The 12,518-nt window shown below is 40.8% G+C and overlaps 1 long non-coding RNA gene across 1 annotated transcript in view; it reads right to left on the bottom strand.

The window, feature by feature from the left end:
* Positions 1–569: 569 nt before the first annotated feature.
* The window catches only part of LOC122173919 (uncharacterized), a 304,056-nt gene continuing 292,107 nt past the window's right edge, over positions 570–12,518 (bottom strand). Inside the window, exon 8 of the long non-coding RNA XR_010592553.1 lies at positions 570–4,743. This is a non-coding gene — a long non-coding RNA (uncharacterized LOC122173919). The remainder of the gene's footprint in view (positions 4,744–12,518) is intronic.

Below are 12,518 nucleotides of genomic sequence, written 5' to 3'. Positions count from 1 at the left end.
GTGCCTCAAGGGCCTAGAAACAAAATGATAACATGGCGGGGGGAACCAAACCTTCTTTGCAAGGTAAAAGCTCAGTGATAAATAGATCTGTGCATATTTTCCAGCTTCATTCCTCACTTGCCAAGTCTGATGCTATTTTCATTAGGTCATGTTCCCATACATGTCATTTTATACAAAGGTGCAGTATATCACAACTGGAGGTTGAGGTGCTTGTAGTGAACACAAATGAGCTTGTAATGGTCCATCTGCTTTGATTTTATTTAGTGATCCCTCAAGGGCTGGGAGTTAGAGTGAGAATAACAATGCTTCAACCCATCTGCTATTGTAGTATCAGCTCCAGTTGAATTATCACATGTTCTGAGTGGTTGGCATATGCTGTGACATAAAGCTACAAGGAAGTGTTACTCTCCAGCTGTTGTGTTGACAAATACTTTTCAGCCAGTCATTAACTTCAGCTCAATAACCAGGCGGAAACTGCAGCTAAAGGTTGATTATTATTCTGTTTTATTTTAAGCATTAACAATCACACGTGCAATATATTTTGTGGCAAAAATGTCACTAAAGGCACACACTGTACATGAGATTTAACATAGCAACTTCCTTGTAATGCATGTAAATGTTTGTGTCATAGACCTAACACTGACAATGTAAAGCTGCTTAAAGAACCAACGGCTAACCAAGTTTAAGAAGCTGCACATGTGAGCTCAATTGTGTATGTAAAGACTTGCTGACTGAATAGTGCTATAGGCCTTTTCCATGCTTAACTACAGGAGGAAACCCTTGGAAATGGACTTGAGATCTGAGGCCACACCGCTTGGCTGGCTATGAGATTGTATCTGAAATGATGCGCAGCTGAAGCACAAAGGGGCAGGCACAAAGATTATATACCCACCGGCTGCAATAGCTTCAGAAAATCACCTACATTCATAGGGCCTGACTGAGACGTGCTGGGCGCAGGACTGCCACTTCACACTCTCCTCCACTTCTGGAGAGGAAGACAGCTGGGAGCCCCCAGCACAACTCTAGGCTGCTCTAATGTGTTCCTAACTGCAATGACCCCCTCCAAGTCAGATAGGAATCTGTGGCACTTGGCAGTCATGCCCCGTATGTGTCTCCTCTGCCAGGGCACTGGAAGGTGTGGTGGCTCACATAGGGGAACCTCAGCTGCCACTTCACTGCAAGTTTGCTGGAACAGAGCAAAGTAGAGTTAAGTGGGGCTGAGGAACTGGCCCATAGAGTTAAATAATTAGGATGTTGGGCAAAGAACTACATGGGCTGGGATGGGGCGTAGAGGGTAATGGTGGAGACAAAAAAAATTATGATGACAGATTTCTGTGCTTGCAGATCAGATTACTCACAGATCATTTGTTTTCAAAGTATCATCAGAGTCTCTATTCTGTATTTTTCCCCCCCGGTGCTCCTGTTCTGATCTGCACCGCACTGCAGAATCCCCAAAAATGCATCTTTGAGGCTGTATGTATGTGTTTTAAGCATAGCAGACTGGGTCCTGTGTGTAATGCAGTTATATGACCAGGGAAACAGCTCTTTAACGTACCCGTTTATCAAAGTGCCACATAAATCTGTGTGCTGCATGTACCTTTATTAAAGGCATTTTCTGGCTACCCTCCAGCTCCTTGACTTGTTTCGTGGTCCACTGGAGGGCACTGTGGCTGAGTGGAGAGCATGCATAAGCACTGTCTTGGTGGGAGGAGGAGGTGGTTTGGAGAGAGAGAGATGGCTGCCATCCCAGAACTCATGCCGCAGTGAAGCTCCACTTCTGCATGGCTAAAGAGCTCCTAAGTCATGTAGCTGTGGCTCTTTGCTACTGCATGGCTTAGAAACCCTCAAGTAGAAGATTGATCCTACAGCTCCAGACAGTGCTTGATACCCTTATGGCTTTGCGTGACGCCTGCTCTGGTGCCATGCAACTTATCAACAGACTTACTTCGCAGTCAATTCATATGACATGTCATAGCTGACATATTGACTGACACCCTGGGGAGTGAACTGGAAGCTGCCAGAGCTGAATGCATGAGGCTCTACAGCTTGAGCTAAAGTTGGGAGAAGTTGAGCAGACACAGCTCCTCTGCATGGGGACCTGTAATACACTGACCAGTTGCTTACATTAAAATTCTATAGAATACCACAGCATTTACTGCAGCTTTGCTTCAGGAAGCTGGAGCTCTTGCCGCTTAATTCAGGTGCCAGGGATACAACACGTTCATATTCAGAGCACTTTATACACATTAAGTAAACAATCCTCATAACAACCCTCATAAGCAGGGCAGGGTGGCGCCTAGATTGGTATATTTATAGGCCCATCACTGTACTATCACAATTTCGCAGATGAAAAATGGAGGCAGAAAGATTAAGTGGCTTGTCCCTAGTCACAGAAGGAGTCAGTGTCATAATGCAGTAGTCCTCAATGCTGGGCTCAGATCACTGGGACCACATTTAATCTCCTCACAAGTATTCATTGTATTTGACGATTCCTCAGAAATATTTGGGGCTTTTTTCAGGCTTTAAGGCACTTTTATATTCGGAGTGACTTTATCTGTTAAACATTTGTTTGGCCTTATTTCTTGCATAACCTATTAATTATATGCTGGCATACAAGTGTCACGTATAGCAGGGTCTTGACTTGTACCTTACATTCTTATGCGCCGCTCGTTCTGTTGAGAAGTGCACCCGGCTAGAGCAAATGCATGTTTGGTACTGTTCTCATCTGAGCAGAAAGCCTTCCCGTGACACTACCCCAACTTAAACTCAGGCTTTTGCTATGTGAAAACTCTCGCTAGAGTTCTCTGGCTAATGCCAATAGGATTTAACGCCACAAGTAACCAAGAGTTTTCCTGGAGATCTATAACTGTATCCCAGAGCATATTAAATAGCTGTAATGAATTCTTATAATTGCTACAGTACAATTATAGTAAAGACTCAGGACAGAGTCTATGGAGAGATGGCTCTTGCTGAATTCCCATTAGCTATTGGATTCAGGCTTCAATTCTTAAATATTACTTATGCTTGTATTTGTATTGGAAGACAACAGGGACACTTCATGTTGAAGCATTGCAATTCAAGAGGTTTATATTTCTTATTGTATCCAAAGACTTGTTGTGGGTGCCAGCTGTCACTGGTACCGCCGTTGTATTATGATCCCTCAGCTAACGTATGAATTGCTGATTAGATTGCCTTTTGAATCAGTTGATTGCCATGAATAATAGGGCAAAAAGGCTGTCAGCATTTTGACTTTAACTATAACTGTTACAATTAATTATGGGTTTAATTAGCATACATGTCTGGCTGCGAGAATATAATACTTCTTGGTTAACAGATGACCCTGCAGCTGTAACAAAGTGTGATACAGGTTCAGGATACAGATAGTTATTAATAAATTGCTTCTATTGTTTGAGGTCCTAATTTATACAAATTAGCAGGCACTACATAATCAACTTAAACTGTATAATTTATAATAATTGATTTGGTTTTGACTGACCATCAGTAGGCTACCAAATGCCCTCAGAAGAAAAATAGCCCTATTAGGATAAGTTTAATCCTAAACATAGCTAATGAATCCTATTACTTTAAGGTCATATTTGAAGCTTTTGTTAATTGTCAGAACCATTTTAAATTGATTAGAGTTAAATTAAATCAATGTAATGTTTAGAAAAACAATATTTCTAATGGATGAGGCTGAGCTGACCTCGAATAAACATATTTATCAACCGATTTCAGTGAATGAGAAGGCTAACAGCTGGGCTCATAATTCACAATTGTCTATAATATGGGAAATGTCACTATCTAGGCAATTAATTATGCCAGGTAATAAATCTGTTGTTCACAGCTAACCATTTGCGATTTGGGGTGACAATCCCCATAGCAAATTTACGATGCATGTAGACCCTCCTTCTCCCCTCCCCCCGAAATATACTATAGCAAAGTTAATAACACAATTTTAGAATAAAGATCCTGGGAGCTGCATTGTATTTTCATAACTGGTAATCACCAGACGGACATGACTAATTGTGATGTTTTAGGCTTGTATAACCAGTAATTTCTATACCTTAGTAGTTCTGAAGGAACCAGTTACTAGCTTGAAAGAAATAGCACAACAGCACTTTCCTGTACAAGCAAGGTCAGCAGCTACTCTGTCTTTCACATCTATTAGCTGATCTAAGAAGGCTGGAACTAGGACCAATATTGTTCAAAATGACCTGGAAGAGGAGGTGAATTGTGAAATTGCAAAATGTTATGATGATGCAAAATGATTGTTTTGATTAAAACTAAGCAGGATTATGGGCAATTCAGAAATGATTTGACAACTGGATAATACTAACTGAGAAACAGGATGCTTTACTTGATGGCAGATAAAATTTAATGCAGACAGGTCAGGTGTAAAGCATTGGAAGGAGAAATTTAAACTACACACACACTCAGATCAGTCTTAAATTGGCTTCAACAGGTCAGGAAAAGATCACTGTGGATACTTCAGTAGAAACAGGGCCGGCTCCAGCTTTTTTGCTGCCCCAAGTGGCGAAGAAAAAAAAGAAAAAGAAAAATCTGATTGAGCTGCCGCCGAAGTGCCACGGAAGAAGAAGAAGGGGAGCTGCCACCGAATTGCCGTCGAAGAGACCTGGACGTGCCGCCCCAATCACGGACAGAGTGCTGCCCCTTTCTATTGGCCGCCCCAGGCACTTGCTTCCTTCGCTGGTGCCTGGAGCCGGTCCTGAATAGGAACATCTGCTGTGGTCAAGAAAGCAAATACAAAGTAAGTTTGCATTAAGAAAGGGTTAGAAAATAACATAGAAAACATAATGACATTATAGAAATTAGTGATAAATTCTCTCCTTGAATACCAGGCCATGTTCAGTTTGGGTCACCTTATCTCAAACAGGTCAGAACAGAAATAGAAGAGATCCAACAAACATGATTAGAGGCAACCAGATGCTTCCATATAAAGACAAATTAAAGGAAAAAGACTAAAGATCTGATCCAAGTCAAAAGACACTGGAATAGGCTTTAAAGACTCACACTTTTATTTGAGGTGCCCTTAAATTTAGACTCATCCACTTTAGATGTCGATTACTGGGTAAGTTCTATTGTGAATTTGAAATTTGAGAGTATTTGCAACAAAACATACACTGGAATCATTCCTTAAGTATATAAATATGATCCTAAATTAAAATAGCTATGAAATAGGTCGTACTTCATAAATACCAGGTTATGAGTTTATAATAAAAACTGCAGGTGAATAAAGACCTTTTATGAAGAATATGTAAAAATAGCACATATTAATATGGAAAGAGCAAAATACAGGAAAGTATCCAAGGTACTCAATCATGGTAGAACATTCTCAGAATGGGTCCTCTCCTGTAGTACTAGCTTCTTTGGACAGGTCACAAAAGCCCATGGTCCATCTAGTCCAGTGTCCTGTCTGTGACAGTGGCCAGTACAGAGTTTCAGAGGAAGGTGAAAGAACTTCATAGTAGCCAGATGTGGGATAATCTGATCTCTTCATGGAGTCTAATCCTGATCTCTAATAGTTAGAGATTGGCAGAGGGCCGGAGCATGAGTTTTAAGTTTAACAAGCTTCAGACCAAGATGACTATGGTGCTTTGGCTGAACAAATATAAGGCAGAGAAGAGCATTCAGTGACAAATGACAGATTGGGTTGTAATGACAACAATTTAATTTGTTCATCTCCATGGAAGTTATTTATCACTATTGCAATTATCTGAATTTAGCAATCTGAGGCCCTAGATGCTACGGTGATGGATTTAATGGAAAAATTTGTTGAAAAAAATCTATGAACACATATAACCCACACTACATTTGAACACCTACAATACATTTGAAAACTGAGTACTCTTATCCTGCAGGTCAATACAAGGTGGACTAACAGCTCCTTAACAGCCCCAGCTGTAGAGGGGAAAAACAACTCACCGTTGTGGTGTCAGGTAATATCAAGCCAGTTACAAGAACAAACACTGCATTGCACATATTTAATTTCCACTTAATTTAAAGGGGAATTAAGTGTCCAAAACTCCCATACAACTTTGACAATATCAGTCATATGATATTGTCCATGGAGACATTTGCTGGAGAATGTCCCATGAGAACTGTGCAAAATTTCACAATGAAACTAACCCAAGGGATTTGTGTACTGTCTGACTAAAATACTGGAAACTGGAACCAGGCTTGCTAAAAATCATCTGAGTCCATCTAGGCCCAACTGTGAGCCAACATGGGCCAGGTTACAGTTTGTGTCAAAATCATGGGCAATTTGCGCTTTGTTAACGCTTTCTCATTGAAATCAACATGGAGTTATAAAGCTTTGCTTTGAGATTTTGGCTTTGTTCAAATGCAAAACTCACAGTGCAATTTAGAGGTTGGACAAGTGTACCAAAACCCAAGTGCACGCAGATTGCTACAACACAAAACGGAAGGGTCTCACACAGCTTATCTCCGTGCCAGTCAGCAAGGTATAGCTGTCACACAGACCAGCAGCTGGGAAAATGCTGAACAATCAGGTTTCTGGCCTTGTGTGTGGAACCAGAGAAAGCCATGCATGCTGCAGTCGTACAAATACTGCAAACATAAAATAAATAAACTAGCAACAAGTTAATTGTGGTTCTAGTTACTGTCCATTAGGAAGAGTCACACAGGAGTTTTGTGTGACATAATATCCCCCAGAGTAGGCTCATCCTCCTTTATTTATCTCTTTGCTTAATTCTATGGAGCTTCAGGTAACCTGGAGGATACCTGTGGGTAACGAATTGAAGAGATGAGCTTACAGGTACATACATAGAATTTAAGCGCTAATCACCCAGATCCTTCAGGAATCCTACAAGTACTCACAGGTCCACCTCAGTCATGCTTCGTCCCATTGCTTCATTCATTTGCTATCTGAATGTTACGGCTCTATTTGTCATCACTGTAATAATTCAAATGAAGTGATATATTGTTATATAAGGGATCATACTAAGTATTCTAGATTAAGGCTAATAACTGCACGCACATGGGTATGTTCATCAAGGAAACACACAATAGCAGTCTTGGGGCTGCCCCAAGCACATGCTTGGAACGCTGGTGCCTAGCGCCGGCCCTGCTTGGGGGCCAAGTTTTCAAACCGTATCTATAACAGAGAGGTAGGTTGTACCTTACAGGGCCCTTCCGTTAATCCATCCTGCTGATAGGTGTTAGGATCTTACACAAAGCTGCTGAGCAGAGCTAGCCAGAACATGGTATTCCCATTCCATGGGAAATTCAGGGGGGGAAAATGTTCCAAAGCTAAATGAAAAATGAGATTTTGAAATTTCTTGCAGGATGGAATTCCAAAAATTTCATTTGGAAAAAGTCACAACATTTCATTTCATTTCAACCCCTTTAAAAAAATGTTTCTGAGGCAGCTGGAGCTGCAGTAGCCCGCTGAGTCTAGGAGCCCGGGACTGTGGAAGCCCTGGCCCTGAGACAGCCCAACTGGTGGGTAGGTGAGCTGGCAGGAACCAGGTGGAACTCATGGAATGTTTTGATTTTGATGAATCAGCATTTTCCAATGGAAAACTTCCAACCAGCCTTACCAATTTGCTGACTCCTGGAGGTAGGTGCGGCAGGATGTTAAAATAGGGCACAATCTTCTGATCAGAGGGAACTAGAGACAGCGAGGTCCTGCAGGAAACTTTAGGAACAGTCAGTCTTGGCTTGAAAGCATAGCGTGAGCTTTAAAGTTCTGTTGTTATTTGAGTTACTGAAAAAGCCAAACCCCAGGAAGGAGGTAAATCTGATCTTACACAGTCCATGACGACTTTATTCAGCGCAGGATGAGAATGCCATCTGACCGTATTTGAAGCAGGTGTGAGAGACCCCCACAAAGCCCCTGCAGTTAACTGGCATTACAAGTGGAAAACAGGTACATCTGCACACATTTACCATTTTGCTTGTGCAAATATAGGCTTTTGCATACACACGTTGGTGTGAAACATATATTGGAGAGTTAAGAAACACTTTGGAAATTTGCCATGTTCCATGTTTATATTACAGATATAAAATTACTGTTTCATTTCATGAATAAATCCCACCCGCTACCCCCGGTGAGGAAAATTGCTCTTCTAACCTCTCTTCAAAATGTAATAACTTTACTCACAACCAACCACTGTAGGCCCTGACTGGACTCTGAATTATTACTGTGAGATGAAACATTTCTTTAACAAAACTGAGTCCTTTAATATCCTCCATCTCTGTTATTAGATGGACAAATGAATTTTGCTTTGAACATAACATGCTGCATTGTCTGAAAATTGCTAGTATGAACTGAAGTTGGCAGGTATTTTCTTGCTCTCCTCGTCAGTGATTGCCATTTATTATATGTTGCACCTTTATCTGTCAAATGTTGCAGAGCGCTATATTGATTTGTGTCTGCTGCAAAGCAAAGGTCACTTTGATCAACATACTACAAAACCAGAAAAAGTAGGGTTCTGACATTTCATTACCTGGGGAAAAAAGGACTAAAATAAATAAGAATATGTTTGAGAACAGAGCACTTCAATATCACAGTGTGCAGTAACTGTAATTAACAAAAGAACCGCTCTATTGAGGTTAAAGAGAAAAAAGAGCAGCAGGTTTTCTTACAGGGACCATTCTTTACATGAGTGATGTTGTAACATTACAGCTGTGATCTTACTGAAGGGTTACATTCATTACAAATCAAATACATTGGCTTCTCAGATGCAGGCTTTTAATGATCAATATAACTCTGGAAGCTTTTTAGCAAATCAAGGAAGATTTTATAAAATTAATTATTATTATTTTATTACAGGAAAATCTAAAGAACACAGATGAGATCAGGGACACATGCTAGACACTGTAGAGACACACAGTCCCTGCTCGCAGGAACTTTCAATCTAAATAAACAAGAAAAAGGATAGCAAAAAGGAAATACGATTGTCCCTATTTTACAGGCAGGGAATGGCGGCACAGAGATTAAATGACTTGCCCAAGGTCACACAAGGCGTCTATGGCGGAGACAGGAATTTAAGCCAGATGCCTTGATTCCTAGTACAATGCCTTAATTAAAAACCTCTTTCTCTCTCTCAATATTAACACCAAATTTTATACAAAAAGCCCCTTTCCTAGCTAATCTTACTATTCCTTCCAGTCCAATTTCCCTTCCTTGCATCTTCTAGATTCATAGCAGAAAAGAAAAGCTTGCTTCTCGCTAGTCAGTATCCTTGGCCAAACTCTGGAACATTTTGTTACTGTTCTTTGGAGATTGTCTAGGCAGAGGACAAGAGGATCCATATGAAAGAATGAGAGTAAGGCACCTATTTGGCAATTTAGAGAGATGGAGATTCTGTCCCATGCTTATATGAGCTGGGAGGTGGAGAACTAGGAATCTTATAGTTCTATGTTTCAAGAAAATCTGTGTAAATGCTATGAGAAAATACATTGCTCAAGCCACCATCAACTCTTGCTCTCATAGGCTTCAGTATTTACTGTCTCTTAAGGATTGCACATCACAGTTCATAATATTTGCACAGAGAAAATACAAAAAATGAATTACTAAAGATCAACCAAACCAACCAACTGATGCACACACAGACAGCAGCACTTGAAGAGCTGGGGAGGAGGGGCAGGGGTATGTTTGCTACAAGAAATGTAAATTTAGCCTTGCACATCTAAAAGCAGCATGCATTTTTCTAAAGTTTACCTTTTGACTTAAATTTTGACTTTGCTGAAGTTCTCAATAAGCAATCCCTCTAAATGGCCTGCCTGTTAGGACAATAGCGATATGTTGGAAAGCCCCTTGGATATTTGCATGTAGAGATGGTGCAAAAGAAAATAAACTTTGCTTTTTAAAAAATTGCCAGATTTTCACAAAAGTGTTGGTTTGTGGTTGTTTGGTGCTCAATTTTTTTTGTCAGTTGTCAGTATGGAAAGGAAGGCATAACAATCTCAACCTCATTGTGACCCAATGCATCCTTGTATTCACACCCTTTGTATGTCTTGTGAGGTATCATTTGAAAACTAACAATTCACTGGTCAATACTATCATGGCACAATGTAGGTAGCAACATTATATGTAAAATCAATTACTTTATATGTAAAGTTATGAATTCCCCCATATGATGATGTTCGCACATATTCAAACCCACATAGCCTTGGCATAAGTTATTAAACAGCTCTATCTGAAACAAAGAAATGTGTGTTTACCTCAATTTACATATAAGTAGGAAATGGGGACCTTGGGATAGCAAGTGGAGGTAAACTGGTTCATCAAAGGCAAAGGACAAGCTTATGGTCCTAGCCAGGTGTCGTCAAAGTTGATTTGCAATCACCAGTGGGCATTCTTTGGCAATGATGGGGGAGGAGGGCAAGGAACAGATCAATCTGTATTTTAACAAGCAACAATTTTTTACTGGGAGACTCCCTGTCTCACTCCTCACAGCTGCAAGGAACTTTATGTAGGGGTAACCTATAGATAACCTATAACCTGACTAAACTATAAAAGTGAGGGCAAAACCATTCCAGGTTCTCTCTCTCTCTCTCTCTCTCTCACCCTCACCTAAGATGACAAATGAACCAGCCCTTGACTTTGCAGGAGTTCCAAACCTCAGAATTTGGTCAGCAATGTTGCCGGGAACATGTGGTAAGGCTTTTGCCTTGAACCATATCTCGTGTGTTAAGTTTTAGCTACCAGAAAGTGCTTTATCTTTATTTCTCTTGTAACAAATTCTGACTTTAAAACCTTATATTTGTACTCACTTAAAAGTACTACTCCCTTTGTAGTTTCTTGTTTTAATCAGTGCTAATCCAGTATTGTGTCTAAACTGAACTTGGGTAACTCCAGTTAAAGTAACATGTTGACCTCTGACACGGGCAACAGAGCTCTAGTATCTGAACTGCCCAGGAGAGGCTGGTCGGTGCAGAACACACTTTTGGGGGGAAATTCGGGACTGTGTGTTGGTGTTACCCTGCAAGTAGTAACCGTGGCTGGTGGAAGCCATGTGTGACTAGGCCGCTGAGTCAGGGCTGTAGCTTAGAGTTGCTAACCCTCCAGGATTGGCCTGGAGTCTCCAGGAATTAAAGATTATTCTTTAATTAGAGATTATGTCATGTGATGAAACCTCCAGGAATACGTCCAACCAAAATTGGCAACCCTACGGTAGCTACACGCGGACACTCAGGGTGTGACTGGCATGCTGTTTGGCTGTTTGCGAGACAGCAGCAAAGCACCGTGAGACACCCAGGATTACAGGGCAAGTGGTGACACAGCCCCTCGCTGGTCTGGATGGCACCCCAGAACGTGAAGCACTCTTCAAATCATTTCTAGAGCTACAGAAACGGAGATTAAAAAAAAATGCCATTCAGGCTTCCAAGGCCAATCATGAGACTTGGTCTTCTCCAAGTACTGCTCTCCCTGATCTCTCTGTTGCAGAGTTACCCCTCTCTAACTAGCTCCTGGTCTCTTTCAGCATCAACCATCTGCCCCTATGTCTCACCCTGCCTTTGCATGACTTGCACTCCATCAGTGATGATGACTTCTCTTGTGCTCTTCTCACCTAGCACAATAAGGCCTATGACTGGGGTTCCTAAGTACAACTGCAAGACATGTAAAGAAATAATAATATTTCTTAATTAATTAATTTGGCCCCAGCATGTAGAGCTGATAGTGAATCTTTTCCTTCCTGTTTAAAGAAAAAAAATAAACAAAAATGATTTTTTTCATTTTTCTATAAATGTTTTAGAAAAAAATTTTTTTTTTGAGCTAAGCCCCAGACATTTCTTGTTTCAATTCTCTGGACAAAAACATCTAAAATTTTCAACCAGAACAGACATTTTTCACAAAAACTTCCATTTTGTCCATAGAAAAAGAATGTTTTGACAGACAATTTTCAACCTGTTTTCCCAGCAGCTTGCCTTTCACATACCGTCCTATGCTACTAGTGAGGCTTTGCATGGCCAGCCTCTCCCCTTGGATACTAGACCCATGTAAAGGCTCATTTCAGTCTTTTCTCCTGGTGAAGAGAACTTTATGAGTGCAAACTGATCATTAGCGTTAAAAGGTTTTCACTATGACTATCCTTAAAGATCTCTGTTTACTCATGATCCCTTGCTAAAACTGCCCAATGCTGACCTTTGGACCCTGCTTTTCCTCATTTTTCGGGGACCCCAGAAGCTTGTGCCTCCTGGCTGTATACGGATGTTGTGAAGACCACTACAAATTTCCTAATAGTGGGCTATCTGCAGTTGAGGCAGTTCTGGATATGTGGCACAATGTTTCTCCAGAGACCTTGTGCAATAGCAACAGAAAGGCACATCTCTCATGCTTTCTAACTGAACAGTCCTATCCAGAAATGTCATTCTGCAGATTCATGAATAAAACTTTCACTATTGCCATTATTGGGTGACATCTTAAAATATAAAATAATATACAGTGCCTATTCCTTAGTCTGGTCAAGTCAATTTTGACTGAAATACAGAAAGAAATGGGTATCTCGTTATACCTGCGATCACCAGGG

This window comes from Chrysemys picta, chromosome 14 (genome assembly GCF_011386835.1).
Source record: "Chrysemys picta bellii isolate R12L10 chromosome 14, ASM1138683v2, whole genome shotgun sequence".
NCBI lineage: Eukaryota > Metazoa > Chordata > Testudines > Emydidae > Chrysemys > Chrysemys picta.
Note: the sequence above shows the minus strand (reverse complement) of the source record. Positions and strands in the feature narration are given on the sequence as shown.